This window comes from Polypterus senegalus, chromosome 8, assembly GCF_016835505.1.
Source record: "Polypterus senegalus isolate Bchr_013 chromosome 8, ASM1683550v1, whole genome shotgun sequence".
In the NCBI taxonomy this organism is placed as follows: Eukaryota; Metazoa; Chordata; class Cladistia; order Polypteriformes; family Polypteridae; genus Polypterus; species Polypterus senegalus.
Window position 1 is genome coordinate 12,564,988 of NC_053161.1, and position 8,528 is coordinate 12,573,515.

The following is an 8,528-nucleotide window of genomic DNA, read 5'->3' on the forward strand; positions in this document are numbered from 1 at the left end:
ATGGTAGTATAAAAACATTATACTTAATGGCTTTGTTTTGACAGGTTAAAGGCACCGTAATCTCCTTATAGTACCCTGCTGAACATAATCTATTTGATATATATTTTTTTCTTTATTTCACCTTATACAATTTCTTGTATTAGGAATTTGTTAGTTTTCCCATACCCCTTGGGTTCAGAGCGCAGGGTCAGCCATTGTACAGCACCCCTGCAGCAATTACAGGTTAAGAGTCTTGCTCAAGGGCCCAGCAGAGTAGGATCTCTTTTGGCAGTGATGGGGATTCAAACCGGCAACCTTCTGGATACCAGCACCGATCCTTAGCCTCAGAGCCACCACTCTGCCCTAATATTGATGATATCATGAACTGTAATCAAAGCACAGTGATCTTCAAATTGATTCATGGAGTTTATAGATATCTTAAAATACCGTTTTATTGTGTAGAAGTGTTGACAAAAGGAACTATAACCCCCAATGTGTAGTTTTTTTAATTGGTGGACAAGTTAATCCCGAATATATATTTATAGAAATAAATGTTGTTTCAAAAAGGTGTCAGCCAAATAAGTAAATGTAAATGTAATATCCCATTAGGGGTAGAAAACAGGAAACCCTGAGAAGAAGCCAGTTTACCTGTCTTTAAGAGAAAACAAAATGGCTTGAGAGGCAGAGCATCCAGACATCCCAAAGAGAAATAAAATGCCAAAATCTGAGTGTGAAGCCTCCAAAAGCCTGATTTCCTTTGAACAAAAAACATAATATTTCTGGTTTTAGAAATCTGTTATAGTTAGCTGCATCCTGGGTTTGATAGGTGCACCTCCAGGAGTCACATATCATTAGTGCCTTTGAAAAAGTTGTATTAGTACTTCTATATATCCTTTTCTTGTCTGGCTTATTGGTTTAGAGAGATACAGAAGAGAGGTTGGGAGCATGCACTGATACAGCACATTGCTGCACCCACCATACGACAAACCACCTCAGGATCCTAAATTAGGCACCAAGTGCAGCCATGACACCACCACACAACACTAGTTTGAATAGACTTAACACTGATAGTCCTTAACATTTTATTATATAGTAAGACAGATACAGTAGATCATCATATGTAAGAGAGTCAGACAGATAGATGTCAATATCAACATGCAACATATCACCACTCTCTTGGCTATGATTAGTAAGCATACTGTACCTCAAAACATCTGACTTCTGGTGCTCAACATGCCAGTAGGCATACATACTGTCGTGTCTCTCTGCTGTAGGCATCTCTGGCTTAGCCCTTCAATGGCTCGCATCATATCTCTCTAATAGGCAACCGTTTGTCACTCTCAGCCGATATAAATCCTCCACCTTACCTGTGTCGCGTGGTGCCCCTCAGGTTTCAGTCCTTGGGCCATTACTTTTTCTATTCTATATTCTTCCTTTGGGTCAGATTTTTCACAGACATGGCCTTAACCCTTCCACTGTTATGCAGATGATATACAGTTATATCTTAGTACAGACTCCCCTATAGATTTACCTCCCAGCATAGTCACTGACTGCATCACTGAGCTTAAACTATGGATGGAAAATAACTTTCTCAAACTTAATGCCAATAAAACTGAAGTGTTACTGGTATGTCCAAAATCCCAACTTTCTAAGGCATCCAATTTCTCTGTTTCTGTTGATGGAACACTTGTCAAACCTGCTCCTGTTGTCAGAAATCTTGGTGTTTTGTTTGATTCATCACTTAACTTTGAGCTACACATCATGTCTCTTTCCAAAATTTCATTCTATTATCTCCGTAAAACATTGCCCGCCTCCGTCTATTTCTGTCCTTTAATGATGCTCAGACTCTGGTTCATTTTTTCATAATGTCTCGTATTGATTACTGTAATTCCCTCTTCATTGGCCTACCTGCAAAATCTATACAGAAGCTACAGTATATTCAGAGCCCCGCAGCTAGAGTCATCACCCACACAAAGCATTTTGCTCACATCTCCCCTTTTCTCTCCCAGCTTCACTGGTTACTGGATCCATCAAGGATTAAATTCAAGATTCTGCTTGTCACCTTCAAAGCCCTGCACAACCTTGCCCCCCTCTGCCTCACTCAGCTACTAGTTCCTTACACTCCTTACACTCCTTGTCGCTCTCTCAGGTCCTCAAGCAGTAATCTCTTTACTGTCCCACGCACCAGACTCTCCACCTTGTATGGCAGGTCCTTCAGTGCTATAACCCCCTAACTCTGGAACTTTCTTCCTCAGTCTCACCGAGATTGCTCCTCTTTGTGCACTTTTAAATCTCAACTCAAAACTTTCCTCATCTACAAAGTTTTGTCATCTGTGTAATTTGTTTTTTTACTCTGTATGTGAAGTGGCCTTGGGTTTGTGAAAAGTGTTCAATAAATGTAACTATTATTATTATTATTATTATTATTATTATCATCTTATGTGGGACAAAATATAACAGACAGTTCATGAAGCTTTAAATTGTGATGGCTTTCTCAGTCAGTACCAGACTTTTTGTTTTCCATTTTAATATAATGACCCAACATCTCAAGACATTTCCAGCATCATTGATGATACCATTTTAATAAACAAGCACTGAAGAACCTACTGTATAAGAATGGCTTGTGAACTGAAGCCATTTTATGTTATATCATTGTTCTTCCTCAAAGTACTTGCTTTTTATTTTACTTATATTTTATTTCTTTGATATGGTTCTATGGGGGCGGCACGGTGGCGCAGTGGTAGTGCTGCTGCCTCGCAGTTAGGAGACCCGGGTTCGCTTCCCGGGTCCTCCCCGCGTGGAGTTTGCATGTTCTCCCGTGTCTGCGTGGGTTTCCTCCGGGCGCTCCGGTTTCCTCCCACAATCCAAAGACATGCAGGTTAGGTGGATTGGCGGTTCTAAATTGGCCCTAGTGGGTGTGTTTGTGTGTGTCTGGGTTCCTGCCCAGGATTGGTTCCTGCCTTGTGCCCTGTGTTGGCTGGGATTGGCTCCGGCAGACCCCCGTGACCCTGTATTCAGATTCAGCGGGTTAGAAAATGGATGGATGGATGGATGGTTCTATGGTGTTAGAAATGTAGATGCCTAGTTAGTGTTACATTACTGTCTTAATTACAACCTGTCTCATAGCTGGTAAGGCCTTTGGGACTCAAATTTTCTGTAAACTCTTTGATCTTTTTTGTTACACAGTTTCTGTTAACTTCTTTTCTACTTCTGCACTTTAAGATGTATTGCCTTTCTACATAATAGCCCTCTAGGCTAATGCCAAAGACACTGATGAACACTTTGTGGACAAGGTCTTATTTTAAATCTATACCGACATCATCCACACAGCCTGGGGTGGAAATATATTCTTCCTCCACTTGTTCTAAATTGAAAGTATGAATATCCCCCGTTATTCCACATAAACATTCTATTGTCTTTGGTGTCATTTCTGTTAAAAGTGTTAACATTAATCAAAAGTTTATTTTGTTGATATTTATTAATTCTTAAAATGTATCTGATTTATTTATAGATGGCATTATGTAACAAGGCAGAGAATCTAACAGAAAACATAAGAAATGTAGCAATAAATAATAAATAATAACCTGTGTGTGTATCTTTACTATTCATACACTGCAGAAGGATGACCAACTAGAGAACTCTCACACAAATTGTGTATTGCTTTTAGCTGTGATTTTGGTAGGCAATTTACATCTTTGTCATTCTGTAATTCTACATTTTCTTATTCTTTTGCTTTTGGGCAATGTGTATATTCTTCCATATATATTAAGCATTTGTGGATTGTGAGCACAAGTTGGGTGGTACCACCTTTTACTTTCTGGACACTGTACTATGACTTCCACATTGTACATAATTCAGAATGAAAAGTAAACCTAATACTTAATCATACTTTGTTCTTTTTCTACCCTGGGTTTTTGCCTTGTCTTGATGTCAAATTGGTCACCTTTTTAGTCAGATCTTCCTTTCTGAAAAATAGAAGTCTTTATGCCTGATCATTCTGCAGATGGCATCAGCAAGAAACAGAGGAAAAATAGCCACAAATGCTGTCATGTTGTTGTTGCACCTTTGAATACAGGTTTTGTGGCCATTAGAAGCCATGACAAGACTGGTAGATCCCTTTACTGTACCTTACACATGAAATACAACTATTCTTGGAAGTGTTTTATATGCTATGTCTTACAGTTCTATTGTAGAAACCGTTTTTATATAATCAACAATTATGTCTTTGACATTTAATTATACAATAGCACTGAATGGTTAAAAACTGTGTTTTGATTTATTGTGTTTATTCCATATCAGAGTGTCTGTAATAACTGTAATGGTCAAGTGTTAATTGATATTAATAATAATGACGAAATACATGTTGCAAGTTGGTTGGACATGCAAGTTAGAATTTCTCTGTATATGGTACTCTTGATATTTCCTCCACTGTGACACATCTATCCATCAGAGCCTCTTTGTTACACTCTCTGACCTATGCATCACTGGGACTGCTCTCAGATGGTTTGAATCGTACTTCTTGGGCAGGCTCTATTATGTGTCTTATGGAGAGGAGATATCAAAAATAGCATCAGGTAAGCAAAGGGACGCCCCAAGGAACTCTATTCACTATTCTTCTTGTACACCACCTCTGTAGACACTCTTAACCTGCCATATGGAATCTCATATCAGTACTATACTGATAATTAGCAGCTGTACCTGTTGTTTCCTTGTAGAAGACCACACAGTATAAACTAGTATGTCTGCATTACTAACTAACATCTCAACTTGGATGAAGGGATAATATCTCCAGCTCCAAGCTAACAAAGACAGAAGTTCTTTTTATCCATTTATTAAACACTATATCTCTGTAGAGCTTGATTCATTGTCACTAACACCTACTAAGTGAGAATATAACCATGGGTTGATGATCAATGACCACTACACTGTAGTTATCATTTATTGACCACATTGACATTATCTCTAATTCATGCAGATTCACTCTACAAAATCTGCAAGATCAGGCTGTATCTGGCAGAGTATGCAGTAAGATCTCTGGTTCATGCATTGGTCTTGTTATTTCTTAACTATGGTAGCTTCACTGGCATGAATACCTTCATGCACTGCCAAGCCACTGCAGATAATTCAAAACGTGGTGCCATGTCTTCAACCAGAAACCTTAAAACTGGCAGAATATGTCAATTTTTCAAGCCATAAATGTTACGGAGCATAAATTCGCATCTTGAGATTGACCACAAATTCCAAAACAAGGGATCCATGCTCTTTTAAGTAGGAAAAAAACACAAAGCAAAACATTGTTGTGCCACTTTAAAAGGAGAATTTGCACTTTGCTCCATTGTTTATCTTCTGATATGAATTGCTGTCTCTATTCTGTAGACAATATAGCAAGAATAAGTGTAAAAGGCACACTTTCATTATACTGAAGTTTATTTCATTATTTTAGTGGTTGCATCCATCACATTGTGACACATACTCCCACCTCACTCTGCTCACGCAGGGGAACTCATAAGCTACTCTTTCCTTTGGCTCCTTGTCAGCAATTATGCATCAAGAGCACAATCTCAGTCAGCGTTTTTCTACCAAATATGTAAAGTATGGTTAAAAGAATCTCCATCCCAGGTGATAGTTTACAGGCTCGGCTAGTGCTATGTATGTGCTCCTGGCTTCCCAAGCCTCAGAGCAGCTACTGCCACTGCCAGCACTGTTTGCCGGGCTCATTTTATGGCAGCTTCTGCAGGTAATGCAGAGGTGTCATTCCAGATTCACATCACCAGGGTCACCATACGTTTTGCATGTTCTCCCTATATATTGACTGACTGAAGGGTATTTCTACAAAATACAATGAAACTGTTATGTGCTCCCTTCACACACTGCCACTTTTTGTGAATCTCACTCAGTAGGATATGTAAAATAACAACACAAAGTGTAATGGGCAAAAAGTAAGTGCTGTTTAGGAAAAATTAATCATATGATATGAGTGTTGATCTGTCTGTTATTAAAAGTCATGGCAGAGCGTAACTGTTGAAAAAATTGAATTGTAGTGGTAAAAGTAGGATTATAAGCAGAATATAGTGCTAGTTGCTGGTTGGGTTGCCATAGTTCGATCCATGAGGGTGGCAGTAAGCAGACAAGTGGACAGGAAATGTAAGCTTACCTCAATAAAAATAGTTCCAAGAATCTGTAATAAAAGATATTTCTAGTTTCCTTTCATTATCAAAAGGATCTCTCATAAACATAAAAGGCATGCTATCTTGAATAAAAACTTTTGCTGCTTCAAAGTGGTCATGTTTAGTGATGTGTAAGGCTTTTTCATTCACCTATATACCAGTGTATCCATTGGTCTCATTGTAAGCTGCATGAACAAAGTATTTTTAAAATGTATAAAAAAATGCTTCACTTCAGAACACAATTGTATGTGTCTAATATGTACTATGATTGTGAAGAAATAACTTTGACTTGAAAAAGTACATAACATATCCTTTAAGATAGGTAAAGGAAAATACGGTTTACAAAGAAAGTACAATTGTCCTGTTTCCTTCATTTTAAGCAACTCACTTGTGAAGATCCTGTTACCTAAATTATTTATGATGTGACAAATGCACATGGAAAAAAAACAGAAAAAACAAAAACTCACACTGCTTGTTTTCCACATGTTAGTTATCCAGGCAGTTGTATAGTCACATTATAAAGAGGATACCTGAAGTCTTGTGGAAATTAATTTTTGAACTGAAGACAGAACTCTTAACCAAATAATTGGGGGGTGGGGTACATCTTCAGTTCAAAAAGTCATAACCATATTGTAAGGCTTTAGGGCTTTAAGTTTCTTGTTTATGATGTGTGCTGAAAATTCCAGAAGTACACAGTATACAGTATTTAACAATATTTTAGCAAAAAAAGCACACATTTGGCACGTTTTGAGCATACAACTGGAAAACAAACGTGAATTATATCAAGCAAGTAACATGAGATTTTTAATTCTTTTTTCCATGGACGCTTTTCATTTTAGTTATTATTGTACAGCATTGATGATTATTGGCTCCTATTATATTATAAATATTCAAAGATGAGATTAAAATTGCTTCATGGCCATTACTACAAACAACATGGAGTAACATATTAAAAACATATCATTTTTAAGTGGAGAGTTCCTTTAAGCAGCTGCCAGTTAACAACAGGCTATGGGTGCTTCAGTGTCTTCTTTAAATATTCAATTTGCATTTATAAGAAAATGGCAGAAAATTGTGCAGGTTATGGCAAAACTGTTAATTGCAAAGGACATTCTCTGCCATATGATAGACATTTTTGTGTATAATGTGAAAATCCTGAGAAACAGTTGTCTAGCTGTCATAGTAATATAACGTTTTTGAAATGCATTATGTGTTCAGTTTAAATTTAAAAGAAATTGGAACAGCAAAAACTTATCAGATTAGCACTGACATTACCAGAGCACTTGATATACAGTGTGAAAAACTATTTGCCCCCTTCCTGATTTCTTATTTATTTTGCATGTTTGTAACACAAAATGTTTCTGATCATCAAGCACATTTAACCATTAGTCAAATATAACACAAGTAAACACAAAATGCAGTTATTAAATGATGGTTTTTATTATTTAGGGAGAAAAAAAAAATCCAAACCTACATGGCCCTGTGTAATTGCCCCCTGAACCTAACAACTGGTTGGGCCACCCTTAGCAGCAATAAGTGCAATCAAGCGCTTGCGATAACTTGCAATGAGTCTTTTACAGCTCTGGAGGAATTTTGGCCCACTCATCTTTGCAGAATTGTTGTAATTCAGCTTTATTTGAGGGTTTTCTAGCATGAACCGCCTTTTTAAGGTCATGCCATAGCATCTCAATTGGATTCAGGTCAGGACTTTGACTAGGCCACTCCAAAGTCTTCATTTTGTTTTTCTTCAGCCATTCAGAGGTGGATCTGCTGGTGTGTTTTGGGTCATTGTCCTTTTGCAGCACCCAAGATCGCTTCAGCTTGAGTTGACGAACAGATGGCCGGACATTCTCATTCAGGATTTTTTGATAGACAATAGAATTCATGGTTCCATCTATCACAGCAAGCCTTCCAGGTCCTGAAGCAGCAAAACACCCCAGACCATCACACTACCACCACCATATTTTACTGTTCTGATGTTCTTTTTCTGAAATGCTGTGTTCCTTTTACGCCAGATGTAACGGGACATTTGCCTTCCAAAAAGTTCAACTTTTGTCTCATCAGTCCACAAGGTATTTTCCCAAAAGTCTTGGCAATCATTGAGATGTTTCTTAGCAAAATTGAGACGAGCCCTAATGTTCTTTTTGCTTAACAGTGGTTTCGCGTCTTGGAAATCTGCCATGCAGGCCGTTTTGCCCAGTCTCTTTCTTATGGTGGAGTCGTGAACACTGACCTTAATTGAGGCAAGTGAGGCCTGCAGTTCTTTAGACGTTGTCCTGGGGTCTTTTGTGACCTCTCGGATGAGTCGTCTCTGCGCTCTTGGGGTAATTTTGGTCAGCCGGCCACTCCTGGGAAGGTTCACCACTGTTCCATGTTTTTGCC